The 25,509-nt window shown below is 44.7% G+C and overlaps 1 pseudogene; it reads left to right on the forward strand.

Moving 5' to 3' along the window:
• The first annotated feature begins 17,479 nt into the window (after positions 1-17,479).
• LOC129492469 (uncharacterized) lies at positions 17,480-17,564 on the forward strand (annotated as a pseudogene).
• The last annotated feature ends 7,945 nt before the right edge of the window (positions 17,565-25,509 follow it).

Consider the following 25,509-nt stretch of genomic DNA (forward strand, 5'->3'; position numbering starts at 1 on the left):
GAGCTCCTGACCTCGTGATCCACCCGCCTCGGCCTCCCAAAGTGCTGGGATTACAAGCGTGAGCCACCGCGCCCGGCCTCAATTCTGATATCTTGATTTCATTGGATTCTTAGGTTCAACTCTCATTCCTGCCTCCTACATTTGCTGCTTATCACTGTGAACAGTAGCAGCAGTCACTGACTCTAATTAAGCTTGTTTTTCCCTACAAAGCCCTCCTTAGAGCTCTTTTCAAAACTCTATCTACTAGTAACAGGAATGGGGATGTCTTTTCTCCTTCTAGTTAGTACTCAATCAAAAAATTTGAGCCAGGTGCAGTGGCTCACATCTGTAATCCCAACATTTTGAGAGGCTAAGGCAGGAGGATTCCTTGAGCCCAAGAGTTCAAGACCAGCCTAGACAACACAGTCAGACCCCATCTCTACAAAAAATTAAAAAATTAGCTGGGTACAGTGGCGTATGCCTGTGGTCCTAGCTATTCAGGGTGGCTGAAGTGGGAGGATCGCTTGAGCCCAGGAGTTTGAGGTTGCTGTGGACCATGATCACACTACTACATTCCAGCCTGGGCAATAGAGCAAGACCCTATTTTTTTTTTTTTTTTTTTTTTATGTGTGAGTTCCAGCTACCTCCACAATAGAGAACAGCTTACCCAAGCGGTGCCAGCAACCAGCCAACACCACCAGGCATCTAAAGCTTTGAAGCCTATACATGACTTGTGTCCCTGTCCTTCATTTCTCTCTCCCAGAGATCTGCCACTACTGGGGCATCTCTGTGGTGTGGCCAAGTCACTAAATCAAAGTCCTCAACATTTGTCCTAATTCCATATTCACTGTTTCCGGCAGTATCCCGCCTCCCTCCTCCAGGAGCTCCACTATAGTCTAGTTGCTCGCCCCGTAGTCTAGACCCAGTCTCTAGGAAGCCCTCTCCTAGCAAGTGGAGCAGAGTAAGAACACTGGACGAATCAGGCTGGGCATAGTGACTCACACCTGTAATCCCAGTACTTTGGGAGGCTGAGGTGGGTGGATGGCTTGAGGCCAGGAGTTTGAAACCAGCCTGGCCAATATGGGGAAACCTCACCTCTACTAAAAACACAAACATTATCCACATGTGGTGGTGCGCAACTACAATCCCAGCAACTCAGGAGGCTGAGGCAGGAGAGTCACTTGAGCCTGGGAGGTGAAGGATGCAGTGAGCCGAGATTGCACCCCTGCACCACTGCACTCCAACCTGGGCGACAGAGCAAGACTCTGTCTCTCAAAAAAAAAAAAAAAAAAAAGACCAATCAAAGCCTGCCTGCCCAGGAACCTGTGATTCTCTCTCACTTGCTATTTCTGCAATGAATTTTTTGGTCTTGACCACTCCAGGAAGTTCACACAATACTGCATACCTTCTGCCTAAAACCTCCTTATTTTTTTTTTTTTTTTTTGAGAGAAAGTCTCGCTCTGTCACCCAGGCTACAGTGCAGTGGCTCGATCTTGGCTCACCACAATCTCTGTCTCCCGAGTTTAAGCAATTCTCTGCCTCAGCCTCCCGAGTAGCTGGGATTACAGCTGCATGCCACCACGCCCAGCTAATTTTTGTATTTTTAGTGGAGACGGAGTTTTACCATCATGGCCAGGCTGGTCTGGTCTTGAACAGGCATGAGCCACTGGGCCCAGTCTAAAACCTCCTTTCTTAAACTATTGTTTCAAGGATCATCTCAAGCAGTTTATAAGAATTCTCTGTAACCCCTGCTCTTTGAGAGGTCTCAGGCAGATCACCTGAGGTCAGAAGTTCGAGACCAGCCTGGCCAACATGGTGAAACCCCGTCTCTACTAAAAATACAAGAATTAGCTTGGTGTGGTGGTGCACACCTGTAATCCCAGCTACCTGGGAGGCTGAGGTAGGAGAATCACTTGAACCCAGGAGGCAAAGGTTGCAGTGAGCCGAGATCACGCCACTGCACTCCAACCTGGGAGACAGCAAGACTCCGTCTCAAAAAAAAAAAAAAAAAAAGAAATAAGAAATACCTGAGACTGGGCAATACATATAAAAAAGAGGTTTCATTGGCTCATGACTCTACAGGTTGTACAGGAAGCATAGTGGCACCTGTGTCTGGGGAGGCCTTGTGAAGTTTTGAATCATGGTGGAAGGCAAAGGGGGAGCACGTGTCTCACACGGTGAAAGCAGGAGTAAGACAGAGAGTTGGGGAGAGGTGTCACACACTTTTAAATGACCAGAACTTGTGTGAACTCACTCACTATCGTGAGGGGAGCACCAAGGGGATGGTGCTAAACCATTCATGAGAAATCCACCACCATGATCCAGTCACTTCCCACCAGGCCATACCTCCAATACTGGCGATTACAGTTCGACATGAGATTTAGGTGGGGACTAATATAGAAACTATAGCAGAATAAATCCTGCAGGTTTGAAGGTTGGCCAGGCTGACTTCAAGTGATCCACCCACCTCAGCCTCCCAAAGTACTGGGATTACAGGCGTGAGCCACCGTGCCTGGCAGGTATTTCTTTATAGCAATGCAAGAATGGCCTAATACAATTCTATACCATGATATTTGAATTCAGATGATTCTAATAGCATCTCATATACGACAGGACACCTAGGATCCCCTCCAATATATCTGGGGATTCTATAGAAAACAACTTTCTTCTCATCGCTTGTTCCAATGTCCTGTACCTGCTGAATTCTCAATCCCTCTCACATATCATCTTGTGAAGCTTTTTTCTTTCTTTTCTTTCCTTTTTTTTTTTTTTTTAAGACAGAGTCTTGCTCTGTTGCCCAGGCTGGAGTACAGTGGTGTAATCTCGGCTCACTGTAACCTCCGCCTCCCAGACTCAAGCTAATTTCCTGCCTCAGCCTCCTGAGTAGCTGGGATTACAAGTGCGTGCCACCACACCCGGCTAATTTTTTTTTTTTTTTTTTTTTTTTGTATTTTTAGTAGAGATGGGGTTTCACCATGTTGGTCAGGCTGGTCTCGAACTCCTGGTCTCGATCTGCTTGACTAGGCCTCCCAAAGTGCTGGAATTACAGGCATGAGCCACTGTGCCCAACCTTCTTTCTTTATATATACATATATATACATACATTTTTTGAGATGGCATCTCACTCTGTCACCCAGGCTGGAGTGCAGTTAGCACGAGCTCAGCTCACTGCAACCTCTGAACCCTAAGTTCAAGCAATTTTCCTGCCTCAGCCTCCCAAGTAGCTGAGATTACAGGTGCCCACCACCAAGCCTGGCTATTTTTTGTATTTTTAGTAGAGATTGGGTTTCACCATCTTGGCCGGGCTGGTCTCAAACTCCTGACCTCAAGTGATCCACCCGCCTCAGCCTCCCAGAGTGCTGGGATCACAGGCATGACCCACCTCACCCAGCCCTGGGAAGCTTTTTTCTTTTTTTCTTTCTTTTTTGTTTTTTTTAAGAGAGAGTCTCACACTGTTGCCCTGGCTGGAGTGCAGTGGTGCCATCTCGGCTCACTGCAACCTCTGCCTCCTGGGTTCAAACAATTCTCCTACCCCAGCCTCCTGAGTAGCTGGGATTACAGGTGCCCACCACCACGCCCAGCTCATTTTTTGTATTTTTAGTAGAGACAGGGTTTCACTATGATGGCCAGGCTGGTCTTGAACTCCTGACCTCATGATCCGCCTGCCTTGGCCTCCTGAAGTGCTGGGATTACAGGCTTGAGCCACTGTGTACAGCCTGAGAAGCTTTTTTCTACCTCCAAAATCTCATTTTCAAAGCATCCCACCCTCTGACCCTTCCCTCTTTTTTTTTTTTTTTTTTTTTTCTTAAGAGAGAGTCTCACTCTGGCCCCCAGGCTGGAGTGCAGTGGCACTATCAGACCTCACTGCAGCCTTTACCTCTCGGGCTCAAGCAATCCTCCCATCTCATCTTCCCAAATAGCTGAGACTATAGGCACATGCCACCACACCCAGCTAATTTTTACTTTTTTCGTACAGACAGGGTTTCACCAAGTTGCCCAGGCTGGCCTCCAACTCCTGAGCTCAAGTGATTTGCCCGCCTCAGCCTCCCAAATTGCTGGGATTACAGGTGTGCACCACCACACTCAGGTGGAACACCATTTTACTTGCAAGATCAACTGACAGTTGTATGATTATTTAGGCTTCGGTGTTTGGCACATTGTCTCAACATTAAATGAAGTGAATCTATCACTTTAAGGAATACAGCTGACAGTGTTGGTTTCCAGTAATAAAATTTGAGCTTTCAAGCAAAAACTAGAATTTTCAAAAACTTGAATCTGCCACTGTGAGCTTAAAACCTTCCCAATACTTAAAACTTTTCTGCTGAGATCAATGGTGATAATAACAAATGTGATTCTTTTAATATTGTGTAATGAAAAGTGCCAATATTTGGAAGATCTGCATGATTCAGGGAACCAATATTTTCCACATGACCAGTGCATGACGTTACAAAATTATGTATGGGCAAAAGATCCATTTACAGGGCAAAATAAATCAATGAATTTTAATATAACAGAGTACAAAAAGTTCATTCATATGAATGCAGATTCTACATTGCAACTACATTTTAAGACATTACCACTCGTCAAGTTTTAGTAGGGTACCAAAGAATAATACCTATGATTATCTAAAAATGCTACTAAAATACTCCTCTATTTTCCACCTTTATGTCTACGTAAGGCTGAATTTTCTGCAGCTACTTCAACCAAAATAACATTGCAACAGACTGATTGCAAAAGCAACTATGAGAACCAAGTGTCTTTTTTTTTTTTTTTTTTTGAGATGGAGCTTTGCTCTTGTTGCCCAGGCTGGAGTGCAATGGTGCGATCTCGGCTCACCGCAACTTCTGCCTCCCAGGTTCAAGCGATTTTCCTGCCTCAGCCTCCCTAGTAGCTGGGATTACAGGCATGTGCCACCACACCCGGCTAATTTTGTATTTTTAGTAGAGATAGGGTTTCTCTGTGTTGGTCAGGCTAGTCTAGAACTCCTGACCTCAGGTGATCCGCCCACCTCGGCGTCCCAAAGTGCTGGGATTACAGGCATGAGCCACCGTGCCCGGCCCCAGGTGTCTTTTATTAGACCAAATATTAAAGAAATTTGCAAAAATGTGAAACATCATTCTTCTCACTAAATCCTTTTTGTTTTGGAATAGTTATTTTTATAAAATACATATCATTTGTGCTAACATGTATAGGGTTTTTGTTATTTTAAAATGAATTAATGATTATATATTTTTTAAAGTTTCTCTAATTTCTAAATAATAAACACCAATAAATAGAACTCACAAAATCAAAGCTCGTTTTTTTTAAGAGTAGAAATGGGATGCTGAGACCAAAAAATTTAAGAACTGTTGGTTTCACAGAACAGAAAAAATAACTTTAGAATATATCTGCTTTTTGTTCAGGGAAAATCGATGACTGGCCTTCCTTAGTTATGTAAGTATATGATGAACAGTCACCTACTGCTCTGGGAGAAGGGATAAGAGGACTTTTGTGACCTGACAAAGTCTGCCCCTCGAAGCTTGGTATACAGAGGTAGTCACTAGGAGTAAATCTGCATGGGGACCAAGAAGCATCCTGGAAAGAAAGCAGACAAACCCTGGCCCCTTCTCTTTGAGATTCAGTGTCCTTGCAACCACTCAGAAGGCTTGAGAACTGGTGGAAACAAAGGACGTCAAAGGCTTCAAAGGGGTAAACTCACCATGAGACGGAGAAGAATTCTGCACAGGTGACCAGGGCCTGGAAGGCCATATGGGAGGAATCGCTCCTGCAGAGTGTGAAATTGAGGATGGCAAACCTCTCTGGATCTCTGGATCCAGGTACTTTGTCCCAGTAGTTCTGCCTTGGGAATAATGACTGAACATGAATATGAACTAGAAGAGAGATTCTCTGGGAGCCCATATGTGGGTATCTGCAGAGATCTGAAATAGCAGTGGCATCATTCCAGCAGTGGGGCAGGGCCTGGGCTGAATCACCCTTCAGCAGTGATAACCACCAGGTGATGATATAAGAAGCAGCAACCCAGCCGGGTGCGGTGCCTCACACCTGTAATCCCAGCACTTTGGGAGGCCGAGGTGGGCGGATTACAAGGTCAGGAGTTCGAGACCAGCCTGACCAACATGGGAAACCCCAGCTTTACTAAAAATACAAAAATTAGCCAGGCGTGGTGGTGCATGCCTGTAATCCCAGCTACTCAGGAGGCTGAGGCAGGAGAATCACTTGAACCCAGGAGCCGGAGGTTGCAGTGAGCTGAGATCATGCCACTGCACTCCAGCCGGGCCGACAGACTGAGACTGCATCTCAAAAAAAAAAAAACCCAGCAACCCCAAACCAGAGCCCACTGAGGAACTATTTAATTCTGTAGTTTTTTTGTTACTTCATGTTTGAGAGCAGACCTGATCACTTTGAACTGAATAAGCCCCTGTTATTCTGGAATAATTGGAGGGTGATGGACAGTTTTAAAAGAGAGATTCTGTGGTCAAGCACAGTAGCTCATGCCTGTATTCACAGCACTTTAAGAGGCTGAGGCAAGAGGATCGCTTGAGCCCAGGAATTCAAGACGATCCTGAGCAACATAGCGAGACCCCATCACCACCAAAAAAAAAGAGGATAAGTACAGAGTGCTTCAGAAACGGATAGAGAGGTATCCAACCAAGTCTAAGGGAAATATAGAAAAAACTTCCCAAAGTACATTAATCAGGACATTTATTGCCAGCTGGTAAAACAAAGAATCCTAAATATCAAATGATTTAACACAATTAATTAATATTAAATATTTATATTTTTGTTCTGCACCAGCAGATTTCCTTTTCTTTTCTTTCTTCTTTTTTTTTTTTTTTGTTGTTGTTGTTGTCGTTGAGATAGAGTCTCACTCTGTCGCCGAGGCTGGAGTGCAGTGGTGCGATCGTGGCTCAACCTCTGCCTCCTGGGTTCAAGTGATTCTCCTGCCTCAGCCTCACAAGTAGCTGGGATTACAGGCATGTGCCACCACACCCAGATAACTTTTGTATTTTTAGTAGAGGCGGGGTTTTGCCATGTTGGTCAGGCTGGTCTCAAACTCCTGACCTCAAGTGATCCTCCCATCTTGGCCTCCCAAAGTGTTGGGATTACAGGCATGAGCCACCATGCCTGGCCAAACCCACAACTTTCACTTACATTCCATTCTCCAGAACCAGCCACATGGCCCCACCAAGATGCAAGAGAAATGTGTAATGTAGGTTTTCTGGGTCCCAGGAAGGAAATGAAATGGTTTGGTGAACACATAGCACTTTCTCTGCCACACAGAAGTGATTTCTGAGTTAAAGAATGAGGGAGTGAGGCCTGGCGCAGTGGCTCACACCTATAATCCTGGCACTTTATGAGGCTGGCCAGCGGATCACCTGAGTTCAGGAGTTCGAGACCAGCCTGGCCAACATGGTGAAACCTTGTCTTTACTAAAAATACAAAAATTAGCTAGGCGTGGTGGCACACATCTGTAGTCCCAGCTAGGATCAGGAGGCTGAAGCACAAGAATTGCTTGAACCCAGGAGGTGGAGGTTGCAGTGAGCCAAGATCACACCACTGCACTCCAGCCTGGGGGACAGGGGAAGGATCTTGGTGGGAAGTGACTGGAGTAAAAAATGTCAGGGGAAGGTATGATAAGCTGTGAGACTAAAAAAGTAAACAAGGCCCTATCATAAAGAGTCTAAGTTAAGTGTTTAACAATCATCTCTCCAGCTAAAGGAGGCCTGATTTGCAGCATTTGCTGATGTCTGTGGGCTTTTATCCAGTTTAGTTTACATGGCACACGTGGAGAGCCATTCAAGGGTTTTAAACAAGGGAGTGATGTGACCATATCTTAGCTTCTGAAACATCATTTGGGCTGAGGCATAGAGACCAGATTGGAGGCCAGACACAGTAGCTCAAGCCTGCCATTCCAGCACTTTGGGAGACCAGGGTAGGAGGATCATTTGAGGTCAGGAGTTTGAAACCAGCCTGGGCAACATAGCAAGACCCCACCTCTGAAAATAAACTTGTTAAAAAAAATTGCGTGAATGAAGAGTGTGGCAACAAGGGGTGAACAAGCAGGGGAAAATGGTGTTGTATACTGAGACAAATTTTTTTTTTTTTTTGAGATGGAGTCTCACCCTGTCACTCAGGCTGGAATGCAGTGGCGTGATCTCGGCTCACCGCAACCTCCGCCTCCAGGGTTCAAATGATTCTCCTGCCTCAGCCTCCTCAGTAGTTGGGATTACAGGCACACGCCACCACACCTAGCTAATTTTTGTATCTTTAGTAGAGACGGGGTGATTCACCATGTTGGTCAGGCTGGTCTTGAACTCCTGACCTTGTGATCTGCCCACCTCAGCCTCCCAAAGTGCTGGGATTACAGGCGTGAGCCACCGTGCCCGGCCAAAGAATTTTTTTTTTTAAAGAGCAGTTTTAAGGGGAAATATAATATGCTTGGGGAACAGCCAAGTGAAGTCAGAGTTATTTGGAAAACTAGGCCTAAAGACAGATCTTAACAGGAGATGAAAGATGTGATGGGCATCAGTATAGGGATGGTGCTTGAGACTGTAACTGGGGATTACCGAGGCAGGCTGTGAAGAGCAGGAATGGAAGAAGTGATGGACAGTTAAGTGTTTAACAATCATCTCTCCAGCTAAAGGAGGCCTGATTTGTAGCATTTGCTGATGTCTGTGATCAACTTCAAGCTACCAACTTGTCATCACTGAGCCTAGAGTTGTGAAGAGATGCACCCAATTAGTTTTTATGAGCTGCTGGGAGCCAACTCCACACAACAGTGGCTACAAGAGAGCCCTGCATACACATATTTAAGAGACAGACAGAATAAAAGAAATCTTGACTAGGCTCAGTGGCTCACGCCTGTAATCTCAGCACTTTGGGAGGCCAAGGTGGGCGGATCACTTGAGGTCAGGAGTTCGAGACCAGCCTGGCCAACATAGTGAAACCCTATCTGTACTAAAAATACAAAAATTAGCCAGGCATGGTGGCACACGCCTGTAATCCCAGCTACACAGGAGGCTGAGGCAGGAGAATCGCTTGAACCCGGGAGGTGGAGGTTGCAGTGAGCCAAGATCAAGCCATTGCACTCCAGCTTGGGCAACAGAGTGAGGCTCTGTCTCAAAAAAAAAAAAAAAAAAAAAAAGGAAATCCTGAAAGAAAAAGAAGAAACCTCAGAAAGAATATAAAGGAGGAAATAGCTATAGTTGACACTTTACTCACTCTATTCCTGCAAAAAAAATCAAATAAGTTAAAAAGCAAAAATTACCAACTGGATTTAGCATCCAAGAGTCATTAGTGTTTGTTTTTTTAATTGAAACAGAGTCTTGTTCTGTCACCCAGGGTGGAATGCATTGGCACAATCTCAGATCACTGCATGCAGCCTCGACCTCCCAGACTCAAGGGATCCTCCCACCTCAGCCTCCCACGTAGCTGGGACTACCTACAGGTGCACGTTACCACCCCCAGCTAATTTTCTTTTTTATTTTTTGGAGAGATGGGATCTCACTATGTTGCCCAGGCTGGTCTCAACCTGGGCTCAAGCAATCCTCCCACCTCGGTCTCCCAAAATGCTGGGATTACAAGCATGAGCCACTGTTTCTGGCTAGTATTCTTTTTTTTTTTTTTTTTTTTTGAGATGGAGTCTCGCTCTGTCGCCCAGGGTGGAGTGCAGTGGCGCGATCTCGGCTCACTACAAGCTCCGCCTCCCGGGTTCACGCCATTCTCCTGCCTCAGCCTCTCCAAGTAGCTGGGACTACAGGCGCCCGCCACCACGCCTGGCTAATTTTTTTTGTATTTTTAGTAGAGACGGGGTTTCACCGTGGTCTCGATCTCCTGACCTCATGATCCGCCCGCCTCGGCCTCCCAAAGTGCTGGGATTACAAGCGTGAGCCACCGCGCCTGGCCTCTGGCTAGTATTCTTAATAAGATCACTTTTAATGGAGTAGCAGGAATATAAGACAGATGATGGGGGACCTAAAAGTAAATGTGAAATCAGATGTTGAAAACCACAAGTGTAGACGGGTTCGGTGGCTAACGCCTGTAATCCTACCACTTTGGGAGCCCAAGGCAGGTGGATCACCTGAGGTCTGGAGTTCAAGACCAGCCTGGCCAACATGGTGAAACCCTGTCTCTACTAAAAATGTAAAAATTAGCTGGGCATGGTGGCACATGCCTGTAATCCCAGCTATTCAGGAGGCTGAGGCAGGAGAATCCCTGGAGCCTGAGAGTCGGAGGTTTCAGTGAGCCAAGATCTCGCCATTGCACTCTAGCCTGGGCGACAGAGTGAGACTCCATCTCAAAAAAAAAAAAAAGAAAACCACAAGCGTAGACAATTCTTGGACACCAAAGGCAGTCAGGCTGAATTCGATTTTCCAGCGGAAAATAGAGTTGGACAAATCATTCAAAACCATAACAGCACTATCCTTCACTCCTCTCTATTCCACTCCCCTCCCAACACGTGCCTGGATCTCTGTAACTTATTTTATTTTATTTTATCTTATTATTTTATTTTTTATTTTAAGATGGAGTCTTCCTCTGTCGCCCAGGCTGGAGTGCAGAGGAGCGATCTCAGCTCACTGCAACCTCTGCCTCCTGGGTTCAAGTGATTCTCCTGCCTTGGCCTCCTAAGTAGCTGGGATTACAGGCGCCTGCCACCACACTCGGCTACATTTTTTGTATTTTTAGTAGAGACAGGGTTTCACCATGTTGTCCAGGCTGGTCTCAAACTCCTAACCTCAAGTGATCCACCTGCCTCGGCCTCCCAAAGTGCTGAGATTATAGGTGTAAGCCACCGCACCTGGCCTGGATTTCTAAAACTTTTATGCCTCTCACAATGAACCTTAGAGTGGTACCATTTTCCCGGGAGACATGGGAAAATGTATGCAGTCTGCGCTGATTGTGCTATTGTCAACGTAATTAATGACAATTCCCAAAATCCCTTTCCTGGTCTGTTCCAAGTTAGAATTGACCTAAAAAGGAACTTGAGTGAAATTTGGAAAGCAGAAGTGAAGCAGCAGTCGTTGCGCTTGGCAGGTCTATAGTCTCATGTGTGGACAGACTCCCAGGTGCCTGGCAAGGCCCCAGCTGATGGTTACTCTCTTTCACACTGAATTCAGCTCAACCCCCCAGGTAAACCACCTGGGTGTAGTGTGCGCGTGTAGACCCGTGGAGGTGAAAGCTTCCCAGAGACCCTTCCGTGAGCTCTCCCGGTAAGGTCCCACTGCAGGGCCTGAACGGTGCTTGGACTCTCAGATTTCTCTGCAGCCCCAACTTGTCTACCCATTTTGGTGCTTCCAGCCAATTGAATGATGACTTTTTTTTTCTTAGAGTCAGTTTTGTTCTGTCTCCCAGCTTGGAGTGCAACAGTGCAATCATAGCTCACTGCAACCTCAAACTCCTGGGTTCAAGGGATTCTCCCACCTCAGCCTCCCAAGTAACTGGGACTACAGGCATGTGCAACCCACACCTGGCTAGTATGTTGTTTTTGTTGTTTTGGAGGCGGGGTCTCACTGTGTTGCCCAGGCTGGTCTCCAACTCCTGGCCTCAAGTGATCCTCCTGCCTCGGCCTCCCAAAATGCTGGGATTACAGGCATGAGCCACTGCACCCAGATGTTGATGACTCTTTTTGACCCTTCAACTCCCTCCCAAAACTTCACTTCCCTCATTTCTCTTACATTTGTGTAATGTGTCTAATTTTTTTTCCTCTGTCAATCAGACCTCACTGCAGCCTCCAACTCCTGGGTTCAAGCGATCCTCCCATATCAGCCTCCTGAGTAGTTTAGGACTACAGGTGCATCCCACGACACCCAGCTAATTTTGTTTTCTTTAGTAGGGAAGAATTCTTGCAATATTGCCCAGACTTATGTCTCCAATTTCTAAAATAAATCCCTCATCTCTGCAATGCTCTTTTTTCCCCCCATTCCCCACTTATACAATACTCTTGACATCTCTGCTTCCTTGACTGAACCCTGACTGGTATCATTATTGGTACTGGGCATGAAGTGAAGCCTGAACAAATCTAAAATATGTGGCTTTGGTTTCAGGAGGGGGCAATGGGTAGAGGTTGAAAAAGCAGCATGAAAACTGTTAGCAAAGACTGGGAAAATCATTAACGAAGCATTAGCAGAAGTTGGGAAAGAGGTGAAAAACTGCTACGGCAGACTAGAAATGGTGGTTTGTGTTATACAGCAGTGAAACAAATTGGCAAAACTGTCACCTATGGCAACTTGGAAGACAAAATGTGCCTAATGAACTTTTATATCTTTTCAAGCAGAATGATGAAAGCACCAGTCAGTTAGTCCCAGCTGCATGTGATAAAGTGCTACGAGAGAGGTGAGGGTAAAGAAGGAAATGTGGCTAGCAAGCAGAATTTAGAGGAAACAGAACATGCAGGACTCGCTTTTGTTGGAAAGCAAAACTTGTTTGCATCTCCAGCTGATCCAGCCTGCAAAAGATTATCGGAGTAAGGAATGGCCTCAGGGCTCTATGAGACCCTTTGCTGGCGGGGTGCAGTGAGTCATGTGTGTAATCTCAGCACCTTGGGAGGCTGAACCCAGGAATTTGAGATCAGCCTGGGCAACAGCAAAAACCCATCTCTATAAAAAACACAAAAATTAGCCAGGTGTGGTGGCACGTACCTGTGGTCCCAACTACTGGAGAGCTGAGGTGGGAGGATCACGAGCCCAGGAGGCCGAGGCTGCTGTGAGCCGTAATCCCACAACTGCCCTCCAGCCTGGGTGGAAGAGTGAGATTTTGTCTCAAAACATTAAAAAAGAAAAAAAAAAAAAAAAAACCTTTGCTGGCCAGGCGTGGTGGCTCACGCCTGTAATCCCAGCACTTTGGGAGGCTGAGGCAGGTGGATCACGAGGTCAGGGTTCAAGACCAGCCTGGCCAAGATGGTGAAACCCAGTCTCTACTAATAGTACAAAAAAATTAGCCGGACATGGTGGTGGGTGCCTGTAATCCCAGGTACTCGGGAAGCTGAGGCAAAGAATTGATTGAACCCGGGAGGCGGAGGTTGCAGTGAGCTGAGATTGCGCCACTGCATTCCAGCCTGGGCAACAGAGCAAGCAAGACTCCATCTCAAAAAAAAAAACAAAAAAAAAACCCTTTGCTAAGATTTCAAAAACTGGCCGGGAGAGGTGGCTCAAGCCTGTAATCCCAGCAGTTTGGGAGGCCGAGGCGGGCGGATCACGAGGTCAGGAGATCGAGACCATCCTGGCTAACACGGTGAAACCTCGTCTCTACTAAAAATACAAAAAACTTAGCCGGGAGTGGTGGCGGGCGCCTATAGTCCCAGCTACTCAGGAGGCTGAGGCAAGAGAATGGAGTGAACCTAGAAGGCGGAGCTTGCAGTGAGCGGAGATCGCGCCACTGCACTCCAGCCTGGGCGACGGAGCGAGACTCCATCTCAAAAAAAAAAAAAAAAAAAAAAAAACAAAGTGCTAGGATTACAGGCTTGAGCCACAATGCCCAGCCTGGCCCTTTTCATTTGGAAAAGAGGATATCTCACTAAGTATAGTCAAAATCTCTGAGGGTGGAGAAAAGCCTCAAAGAACAGTAGAATAAGGGCCATCCCCACAGTGCAGAGCCAGCCCTAATCAAGAAACATTTTGGCCCCTACAGGAGGGAGATCTGGCAACATGCACCGATTGAATTTCAGAATTGCTGTGAATCAATGATTGCTATGGACCTCCTGTTCTTCCCCTTTTTGAATAGCAGTGTCCGTTGTATATTGGGTGGGTGGCGAGCAGTTAATATGCCTCTTTAGCTCACAGATCTTTGTGTTAAGAATGGCCATATTCCAGCCGAGTGCGGTGGCTCAAGCCTGTAATCCTAGCACTTTGGGAGGCTGAGGTGGGTGGATTATTTGAGGTAAGGAGTTCGAGACCAGCCTGGCCAACGTGGTGAAACCCCGCCTCTACTAAAAATACAAAAATTAGTGGTGGTGGATGCCTGTAGTCCCAGCTATGCAGGAGGCTGAGGCAGGAGAATCAACTGGACCCGGGAGGTAGAGGTTGCAGTGAGCCAAGATCGTGCCTATGCACTCCAGCCTGAGTGAGTCTCAAAAACAAAACAAAACAAAACAACAACAAAAAACGAATAGCCATATTCAGTGGTTCCTAAAATAATTAAAAACAGAGCCAAGGCCGGGTGAGGTGGCTCACGCTTGTAATCCCAGCACTTTGGGAGGCCGAGGCGGGCGGATCACGAGGTCAGGAGATCGAGACCACGGTGAAACCCTGTCTCTACTAAAAATACAAAAAAAATTAGTCGGGCGTAGTGGCAGGCGCCTGTAGTCCCAGCTACTTGGAGAGGCTGAGGCAGGAGAATGGCGTGAACCCGGGAGGAGGAGCTTGCAGTGAGCCGAGATTGCGCCACTGCACTCCAGCCTGGGCGACAGAGCGAGACTCCGTCTCAAAAAAAAAAAAAAAAAAAAAAACAGAGCCAAGGGCCAGGCACGGTGGCTCATGCCTGTAATCCCAGCACTTTGGGAAGCCAACGAGGGTGGATCACCTGAGGTCAGGAGTTCAAGACCAGCCTGGCCAACATGGTAAAACTCTGTCTCTACTAAAAATACAAAAATTAGCTGAGTGTGGTTGTGTGCACCTGTAATGCCAGCTACTTGGAAGGCTGAGGAAGGAGAATCATTTGAACCCAGGAAGCGGAGGTTGCAGCGAACCGAGAGCCACTGCACTCCAGCCTGGATGACAGAGCGAGACTCCACCTCAAAAAATAATAATAATAATAGAATTACCATATGATGCAGCAATTCCACCTCTGGGTATATATATTAAAAATATAAAAGCAGGAGCACTAACAGATATTTGTATACCCATGTTCCTAGCAGCATTGGTCACAGTAGTCAAAAAGTGGATGCAACTCGAGTGTCCATCAACAGAAGAATGGATATGTAAAAGGTGATATATACATACAATGGAAAACTAATCAGCCTTAAAAGGGAAGACATTTTTTACATGGATTAGACCTTGAAGACATTATGCTAAGTGAAATAAGCCAGTCACCAAAGGACACATGCTGTGTAATTCCACTCTTATGAGGTATTTAGAGTAATCAAATACATAGAAACAGAAAGTTGAATGGTGGTTGCCAGAAATGGGTGGGAAGGAGGGGATTAAAGAATAGAGAGTTATTGATTAATGGACACAGAGTTTCAGTTTTGCAATATGGAAAGTGTTTTGGAGATGGATGGTGGTAATGGTTGAACAACGATGTGAATGTATTTAATGCCATTGAACTATACACTTAAAAATTCTTAAAATGGTAAATGTAATGTATATTTTACAACAGTTTTTTTTTGAGACAAGGTCTCACTCTGTTGCCCAGGGTGGAGTGCAGTGGCGCCATCTCGGTTCCCCAACTGCAAACTCCGCCTCCCAGGTTCAAGCAATTCTTGTTCCTCAGCCTCCTGAGTAGCTGGGACTGCAACCACACGCCACTAGTCCGGGCTAATTTTTGCATTTTTAGTAGAGAAGGGGTTTCACCATGTTGGCCAGGCTGGTCTGGAACTCCTGGCCTCAAGTGATCCACCCACCTCAGCCTCCCAAAGTGCTGGGATTGCAAGCATAAGCCACAGCGCCCAGCCTACAGCAAATTTTTTTTTTTTTGAGACGGAGTCTCGCTCTATCTCCCAGGCTGGAGTGCAGTGGCGCAATCTCTGCTCACTGCAAGCTCCTCCTCCCGGGTTCACGCCATTCTCCTGCCTCAGCCCCTCCGAGTAGCTGGGACTACAGGTGCCCGCCACCATGCCCGGCTAATTTTTTTGTATTTTTAGTAGAGACGGGGTTTCACCGTGGTCTCGATCTCCTGACCTCGTGATCCGCCCGCCTCGGCCTCCGAAAGTGCTGGGATTACAAGCGTAAGCCACCGCGCCCGGCCAACAAATTTTTTAAGACAGGTCCTCACTCTGTCACCTGCTACAGATAAAGCACTCAATAATTAATTTCTTTTTTAATTTTTAAAATTTTATTAAATTTTTATTCTTTCTGTCCTCACAATCTGTTTCCAATATTAGTTTCTTTTTTTTTTTTTCTTTTTTCTATTTTTTTTTTTGAGACAGAGTCTCGCTGTTAACAGGGCTGGAGTGCAGTGGCACGATCTCGGCTCACTGCAGGCTCCGCCCCCCGGGGTTCACGCCATTCTCCTGCCTCAGCCTCCCGAGTAGCAGGGACTACAGGCGCCCGCCACCTTGCCCGGCTAATTTTTTGTATTTTTAGTAGAGACGGGGTTTCTTTTTTTTTTTGAGACAAAGTCTCGCTCTGTCACCCAGGCTGGAGTTCAGTGGCGCAATCTCGGCTCACTGCAAGTACCGCCTCCCGGGTTCACGCCATTCTCCTGCCTCAGCCTCTCCGAGTAGCTGGGACTACAGGCGCCCGCCACCACGCCCAGCTAATTTTTTACATTTTTTAGTAGAGACGGGGTTTCACCGTGGTCTCGATCTCCTGACCTCCTGATTCGCCCGCCTCGGCCTCCCAAAGTGCTAAGATTACAAGCGTGAGCCACCGCGCCCGGCCTAGAGACGGGGTTTCACTGTTAGCCAGGATGGTCTCGTTCTCCTGACCTCGTGATCCGCCCGCCTCGGCCTCCCAAAGCGCTGGGATTACAGGCGTGAGCCACCGCGCCCGGCCATATTAGTTTCTTTTAGGTCTTCCCACTTCCCGATGGTGTGGCAAGCTCAGGCATGGTTCCAGTGTTCTTCAGTGGAGACATTATTGCAATTGGTTGGATAGTTCTTTCTTTTTTTTTTGTTTTTTTTTTTTGAGATGGAGTTTCGCTCTTGTTGCCCAGGCTGGAGTGCAATGGCATGATCTCGGCAACCTCTGACTCCCAGGTTCAAGTGATTCTCCTGCCTCAGCCTCCCAAGTAGCTGGGATTACAGGCATGCACCACCACGCCTGACTAATTTTGTATTTTTAGTGGAGATGGAGTTTCTCCATGTTGGTTAGGCTGGTCTTGAACTCCCGACCTCAGGTGATCCACCCACCTCGGCCTCCCAAAGTGCTTGGATTACAGGCGTAAGCCACCACACCCAGCTGGATAGTCCTTGATTATGCAGGATTGCCTGTGTGCATTGCCGGACACTTAATAAACCTCACCTTCACCTACTAAATGCCAGTAACATTTCCCAGTAATTTTGACAACTCTAAAACCACCCTATAAGACTATTTTCGGCCAGGCGCAGTGGCTCACGCCTGTGATCTCAGCACTTTGGGAGACCAAGGCGGGTGGATCATTTGAGGTCAGGAGTTTGAGACCAGCCTGGCCAACATGGTGAAACCCTATCTCTACTAAAAATACAAAAATTAACAGGGAGGTAGTCGTGCACGCCTGTAATCCCGGCTACTCAGAAGACTGAGGCAGAGGAATTGCTTGAGCCTGGGAGGCGGAAGTTGCAGTGAGCCAAGATTGCAGCTACTGCACTCCAGTCTCGGAGAGAGTGTGAAATCCTGCCTCAAAAAAAAAAAAAAAAAAAAAAAAAAGGACTGTATTTTCAGAACTCATTTCTGTAATTCATTACCATGGAAGTTTCTGTAAATACATAGAGGTCTAGAAAACAAGAAAGTAAAACCACCAGGTGTGGAGATACGTATATATACTTTTTGTAAATAATAATTTTTGTATATACTTTTTGTAAATAATAATTTGTATAGAGATGGGGCCTTGCTATGTTGCCCAGGCTGGTCTCAAACTCCTGAGCTCAAGTGAGCCTCCCACCTCAGTCTCCCAAGTAGCTGGGACTACAGGTGCATGCCATCATTCCTAGCTAAATTCACTATCTTTTGATATGCATCAACCATGAATGTGGCTAAGACTCTTTGTGTATAGCAATTTTTTTTAATTGTATGCTGGGCACAGCGGCTCATGCCTATAATACCAACTATATACCATGCCTATATACCAAATTTGGGAAGCTGAGGCAGGCAGATCACTTGAGCTCAGGGGTTCAAGACTAGCCTGAGCAACATGGCAAAACCCCATCCCTACAAAAAATATAAAAATTATCTGGACCTGGTGGTGCATGCCTGTAGTCCCAGCTACCAGGAGGCTGAGGCAGTAGGATTGCTTGAGCCTGGAGGTTGAGGCTGCAGTGAGCTGTGATTTGTGTCACAGCACTCCACCCTGGGTACGAAGTGGATCCTGTCTCCAGGGAGAAAAAAAAAAAAAAGGTGGCAGCACTAGGACTTAAACCCATATCTGCCAAACATCATCTCAAGAGGCCTTCCCTGACCTACTCCACATCTTTCAACATTCGTATTACATTACTGTTCTTTTTTCACAGCACTTATATCTATTTGATTTGGTGTATTTGTTTATTTGCTCTCAGAAGCCCTCTACCAGCATGTATATTGCATAGAATCAGAGATTCAAGGGTTTATTCACAACTGCATCTCCAGTGCCTAGAACAATGCTAGGCACATAAAATGAAATTTAAAAAACATTCAGTAAATTATTGTTGAATGAAGGCCGAGCGCAGTGGCTCACGCCTGTAATTCCAGCACTTTGGGAGGCTGAGGTGGGTGGATAACCTGAGGTCAGGAGTTCGAGACCAGCCTGACCAACGTGGAAAAACCCCATCTCTACTAAAAATACAAAATTAGCCAGGCATGGCGGCGCATGCCTGTAATCCCAGCTACTCAGGAGGCTAAGGCAGGAGAATCGCTTGGACCTGAGAGGCAAAGTTTGTGGTGAGCCGAGATTGAGCCACTGCACTCCAGCCTGGCAACAGAGCGAGGCTCCGTCTCAAATAAAAAAAAAAGAAAGAAAGAACGAAAGAAGGCCGGGCGCAGTGGCTCACGCCTGTAATCCCAGCACTTTGGGAGGCCGAGGCGGGCGGATCACGAGGTCGGGAGATTGAGACCACGGTGAAACCCCGTCTCTACTAAAAATACAAAAAATTAGCCGGGCGTGGTGGCGGGCGCCTGTAGTCCCAGCTACTCGGGAGGCTGAGGCAGGAGAATGGCGTGAACCCGGGAGGCGGAGCTTGCAGTGAGCGGAGACGGCGCCACTGCACTCCAGCCTGGGAGACAGAGCGAGACTCCGTCTCAAAAAAAAAAAAAAAAAAAAGAAAGAATGAAAGAAAGAAAGAAAGAAATTCAAAAAAAAGAAAATCTCATGTCACAATAACAATCACAGATAATAAACTTGGACCTGTGGTAGCTTCACATATGCTAACAGGATCTTAACTGAAACTGTTTAATTTGGTCCCAATTTATACAATTTATACTTTTTTTTTTTAAAGACAGAGTTTTGCTCTTGTTGCCCAGGCTGGAGTGCAATGGAGTGATCTCGGCTCACCATAACCTCTACCTCTCGGGTTCAAGCCATTCTCCTGCCTCAGCCTCCCGAGTAGCTGGGCATGTGCCACTATGCCCTGCTAATTTTTGTATTTTTAGTAGAGATAGGGTTTCACCATGTTGGCCAGGCTGGTCTCGAACTCCTGACCTCAAGTGATCCTCCACTTCAGTCTCCCAAAGTGCTGGGATTACAGGCATGAGCCACCGTGCCCGGCAAAATTTATACTCTTGTTATATCAACAAATTCTCTCTCAACATTTTTTTTTTTTTTTTTTTTTTGAGGCTGGAGTGCAGTGGCACAATCTCGGCACTCTGCAATCTTCACCTCCTAGGTTCAAGCGATTCTCCCACCTCAGCCTCCTGAGTAGCTGGGATTACAGGCACAAGCCACCATGCTTGGCTAGTTTTTGTATTTTTAGTAAAGACAGGGTTTCATCATGTTGGCTGGTCTCGAACTCCTGACCTCAAGTGATCTGCCAGCCTAAGCCTCCCAAAGTGCTGGGATTACAGGAGTGAGCCACTGGGCCCAGCCTCTCTCAACTTTAGATGACTGTAGTAGTTGCAAGCATGGATACCTACTGATGTGTAACAAGCCACTCCAAAGCTTAGTGGCTTAGAACAACAATGACTTCTTATTTCTCATGATTCTATTGGCTGTATGGTTCTGCTGATTGGGCGGTGTCTCATGCATTTAGCTCCCAGTGGGTGTGCTGGGTGCTGGACTCCTCTAGCCTCGTGATCCTTCATCCCAAGCTTCTTTGTGGCATGGTGTTTCTAGAGGACAAAGATGGAAGCTGCAAAAGCTCCTTGGGGTCTAGATTCCAGAACCTGTACAACATACTTCCGCAATATCCCATTAGCCAAAGCAACCGGCAAGACCAGGCCACATTCCAAGGGATGGAGAAGATTCCACTTCTGGATGGGAGAAGTGGCAAAGTCACATTGCAAAGGGCTATGCATTCTGGAAGTGGAGGAACTTGTGGTGGCTAAAACAATTGTTGGGCATTTTATTATTTTTTGAGTCCAGACAAATGTAAGTACAATTAATGATATAATTTTGATTTCTAAAGCATTAAGGAAAGCAGTATTCAAATAAACAGGGCCAGGTATTGTGGTTTATGCTTGTAATCCCAGCACTTTGGGAGGCTGAGTATCACTTGGGATACTTATAATCCCAGCACTTTGGGAGGCTGAGTATCACTCATCATTTGGGAGGTAGGAGTATCACTTGAAGACAGGAATTCAAGATCAGTCTGGGTAAAATAGTGAGACCCCATCGCTGAAAATTTTTAAAAATTAGCTAGGTGTGGTGGCTCATGCCTGTAGTTCTAGCCACTCCAGAGGTTGAGACAAGAGGATCATTTGAGCCCAGGAGTTCAGGGTTACAATGAGCTATGACCACATCATCATACTGCAGCCTGGGTGACCATGAGACCTTGTTGCAAAAACAAAACAAAAAAACAAAGCTTCTCTCAAATTATAAGGTTGTTATAAACATCACCAAAAGTTTATCCTTTTCTCTACACATACACACACCAGGCATAATTCTCACTCATCATCAGCCATGTAATTTTCCATTCTTTTTAATACAGAAACCTTCTTTCCCTCTTTCTAGTTTGCTATGGCAGTACTTTCTTCAGTCTCGTAGCTTGGCAGTTACCTAAGTTTCCTACTTATTTTGGCCACTTGCCACCTAGGATATTAAGTCCCCTGAGACATGCTGTCAAAGGCAACACTCGTGGAACTGCCTATTGCATTTTTTTTCCACGCTTGTTGGGAAGAGCAAGACTCCCACAGGGCAAAGCAATCTCCTTTGAATCAAGCAGGGGGAAAAAAAAAACTGGTAAGCGCTGGACTCTGACAAGCAGCTTCTGGTAACGTCTACAGAACTACTTTTAAGTGGCTGGGTGGGCATTAACTTTTCATGGGGCTTTTTTTGTTGTTGTTACTGAATGATTTTGGGAGCCAGCAGATACTTTGTAACAACTAAAAACTACCTAAATTCATTCTGAAAAATAGTCTCCCATTTTTGGTTTAATCAGCAAAAAAAAATTCAAACTGCTTCCTTTTTTTTTTTTCCTTTGGAGACAGGGTCTCAGTCTGTCATCCAGGCTGGCTTGAGTGCAGTGGCATGATCACGGCTCACTACAGCACAGCCTCAACCACCTGGGCTCAAGGTATCCTCCCACCTCAGCCTGGGACCACAAGCGTGCACCATCACGCCTGGCTAGTATTTTTTTTTTTTTTAATTTTTTATAGAGATGGGGGTCTCCCTGTGTTGCCTAGGCTGGTTTCAAACTCCTGGGTTCAAGCAATCCTCCTGACTCTGCCTCCTAAGTCCTGGGTTTACAGGCATGCCCCACCTAAACTGCTTCCTTCATCTACTTTTAAGTATTTTTTTTTTTTTTTTTTTTTTTTTTTTTTGAGACGGAGTCTCGCTCTGTCGCCCTGCCTGGAGTGCAGTGGCGCAATCTCGGCTCACTGCAAGTTCCGCCTCCTGGGTTCACGCCATTCTCCTGCCTCAGCCTCTCCGAGTAGCTGGGACTACAGACGCCCGCCACCACGCCCGGCTAATTATTTTTTGTATTTTTAGTAGAGACAGGGTTTCACCGTGGTCTCGATCTCCTGACCTCATGATCCGCCCGCCTCGGCCTCCCAAAGTGCTGGGATTACAAGCATGAGCCACCGCGCCCGGCCTACTTTTAAGTATTTATTAAACAACTTGAACAGGCTAAGTTTAAGTTCCAAGTCACAAAAATTGTTAAAGAGAGCATTTATTTTTACATCCTAAAAATACTGAGATCTGATGTTGTAGACAAAAGAAGTTAAAAATCTGGTGCAACAAGATGAATACAGAATAAGAAAAGAATTAACTAAAGTAAGTAAGCTTTCTGAATTATCCATAAATAGTTCCAATTTGAATTACTGCCTATGCCAAAACATTACCTCTGAGATTTTATGATTGCTGTATCTGCTACTATTAACTTAGCTAATAACATTTGCTCACAAGGAAAATTGACATACATACAAGGAAAATTGACACCAAAATAGTAAGTTGACAAATTTTCTGTTGAAAAGGAAAATACAAAACATATTTCTATGAAAAATTATGGAGAATTTAAATTTATTTTAATTTTTCAGTTGAGTCAAATATTCTATGTCTCACTAGAAATTTTTTCTTTCTCACTAGAAATTTTACATTTTTGTTTTTTAAGATACAATGTTTTGCTCTGTAGCCCAGGCTGGAGTATAGTGGCACAATCATAGCTCACTGCAGCCTCAAACTCCTGGGCTTAAGCAATTCTCTTGCCTTAGCCTCCCAAAGTGCTGGGATTACAGGCATGAGCCAGTGTGCCCCACCCAGAAATTTTAAAATTCTTAAAATGTGCAATCAATTATTTCATGAAGCTATTGAATATTTTCATATAAAGAACATGCCACAATCAATACATTGATTGATTTCCAATCAATTTACTTAATTTATAGGTCATTATGTTGATGTACATAAATGTATATGTGTATTATAAATCAAATTTATTTGAAATCCTCCTGTATAAATTACGAACTTTTAGATGACATGCGTATTTTTCCCCCTTAATATGTTGGGCAGAATTGTTCATCTAAGTAAAGTTGATTTTGCTTTTTTGTGGTCATTGTTTCTTCTATTTTTACTTACATAGTCAGATGCTAAGTTTTAAACTTTTGAATAGTATGTCTGTCTGATATATCACTTCTTCCAGGAGCCTCCCCAAGAGCACTATAAATCTGCAAAGAGAGGGAAGTATGGGCAAATGAATAAGAAAAATGTTAAGGAAAGAGTCCTTGCTAAACATTGCCACAATTTAATATTTCACATTTAAATTATTCTCATCATGTTATTTCCAAAGGTTGCTCATTAGGTTTTCACTTGCCTTGATGACCTTAATTAGACTTGTTCCAGATTTATGAGAACTGTAAAATTAGGAAAATTTCATTAAAAAAAAAAATTTAAAACCCCCTGGATGGTTTTCCAAAGCACATGCAGCATTACTCAAGACTATGATTTTCAGCTAGTTGGATATATCATATCTACAACTCTAGCCAGGTCTGTAAGAATTCTGTGACTGAGGCCTAATGGAACCAATTTTCACTCTGGCAGAACAAATTCAAGTTCTAATACTAACTTGAATTCCAGTTTCCTTTGGATGCCAGGAATCAGATCTTTTAAGAGGAAATTGTATCAGCGCTTCTGCCTATTAAGCGATATTCCATATATTTCATCTAAATAGGTAGCAGGAACAACTGACCCAAGTCATATCTAAAACAGAAAACAAATGATTTTTTAATTACTGAAATTGTTTTATTATTATTTTAAAATACTAGTCATGTGCAGTTATTCTGTTGGTGGTGGTGGTGGTGGTGGTGGGTTTTTTTGTTTTTGTTTGTTTGTTTGAGCCTTTTCCTTTCAGGGCCTGCAAACTTCACTTACCTTGACTGTGGACCACTGACCTTCTTTAAACAGGAACCAATGTATTCACTCACCTACACTAACAATCATATTACAGTCACAGGCCATTAACTGTCACTCACATTTTTATTACCCTGCATCTGATGAACATTGATACACTTGGGTGTCTTCCTCTGCACTGGAAAAAAAATAATTTAGATAGAATTCTAAAAGTTAGCATGTTTTGTCAATAGCTTCATTGTTCCTCATGCCCATTCATCACATCTTGCTTGCTATTGAAATCCTCCCTTGCTTTGTAACATTATTAAAGTCAGTCATTATTAAAGTCGTCTCAAAAAGAGATACCTCTGCAACTTCTAAGATATTGTCAACCAGGAATCATATTTTCAATACTTCAAATTCTATTGCATTTTCAAGCTTTGGAAACAAATATAATATTCTTGCATATTTTCTAAGATGAAATTTCATGTAGACAATGATGTGATAGAAAGGATGATGCTTATCTAATGATTTTGGCATTGCCCCTTGATAACTACGACACTGAGAAAACCAGCATTGGTTTTCCTATCATCAGAACAAATTACAGTGCATGTTCTGGAGTCCTACATATCTTACATTCGAGAGAGAAATATCACTGGGAAAAAAAAAGGTAATAGTTATATTTGTATCCATCTAGTTTCACTAACACATCTTTAAAGTACAGATTTTTTATAATAATCACATATGGCTGGGCGCAGTGGCGCACGCCTGTAATCCTAGCACTTTGGGAAGCCGAGGCGGGCGGATCACGAGATCAGGCATTCAAGACCAGCCTGGCCAATATGGTGAAAACCCAAAAAAAATTAGCCGAGTGTGGTGGCGAGCGCCTGTAGTCCCAGCTACTCAGGAAGCTAAGGCAGAAGAATCCCTTGAACCCAGGAGGCAGAGGTTGCAGTGAGCCAAGATTGTGCCACTGCACTCCAGCCTGGGCGACAGAGTGAAATTCCATCTCAAAAAAAAAAAAACCATATGATTTTATAAGACCAACTTAAGGGATTCTTATATTGCTTTAGTTTTATTTCTCACAAAAACTAGATTTAATTCAAGCTTCATGAAAAAGCCAAAAAAACACACAAATAATTCCATAGTTCCTAATTTTCCAACCCCTCCTTCAGTAGGCATTGCAGGTCATTCGAACCAGATAGTTTAAATTTTTGATGGTGCAGCTAAGTGAATAAGCATCCCTCCACAGAATGCATGCACTGTTGTATCATTTTCAATTAATGTGAAATAGTTTTGCCAAAATATGACTGTAAATGCGAAGCTGCTATTCTGAACATTTGGAACAACTATAGCTCATTTTTCATTATGCGTTGATGTTTTGGTATAAAAATACTGTTTAAGCAGTTCATGAATACTCTTTTCCATTTAATCACAAAGAAATACATTCAGAGTGAACATGATCGTTTTATTGGTTACCAAAGATCCTTGGCAAATTGCATGCATGGTGAAGAACGAAAGTCAGTCCTCAACAGTTTCCCAACTTCAGTGAAAACCTAAATGGGCCTAGATTTACAGATTACACATTAAGAAAAAGTCTGTGCGTGATGTACCTGCTGTGTGTGTATTCATATGTGGGAAATAAAGCAAGCCAGAGAGAAAATGGGTGGGGGGCACAAATGCAAAAAGTTTTCTCTCCTAGGAGATTTATTTTTGGAAAATGGAGAAACAGAGAATTCAGCACTCTTCTTTCTGGTGACAATACAATGCTAGAAAAAAACACTAATT

The sequence above is a fragment of the Symphalangus syndactylus genome, chromosome 10 (genome assembly GCF_028878055.3).
Source record: "Symphalangus syndactylus isolate Jambi chromosome 10, NHGRI_mSymSyn1-v2.1_pri, whole genome shotgun sequence".
NCBI classification, from domain to species: domain Eukaryota; kingdom Metazoa; phylum Chordata; class Mammalia; order Primates; family Hylobatidae; genus Symphalangus; species Symphalangus syndactylus.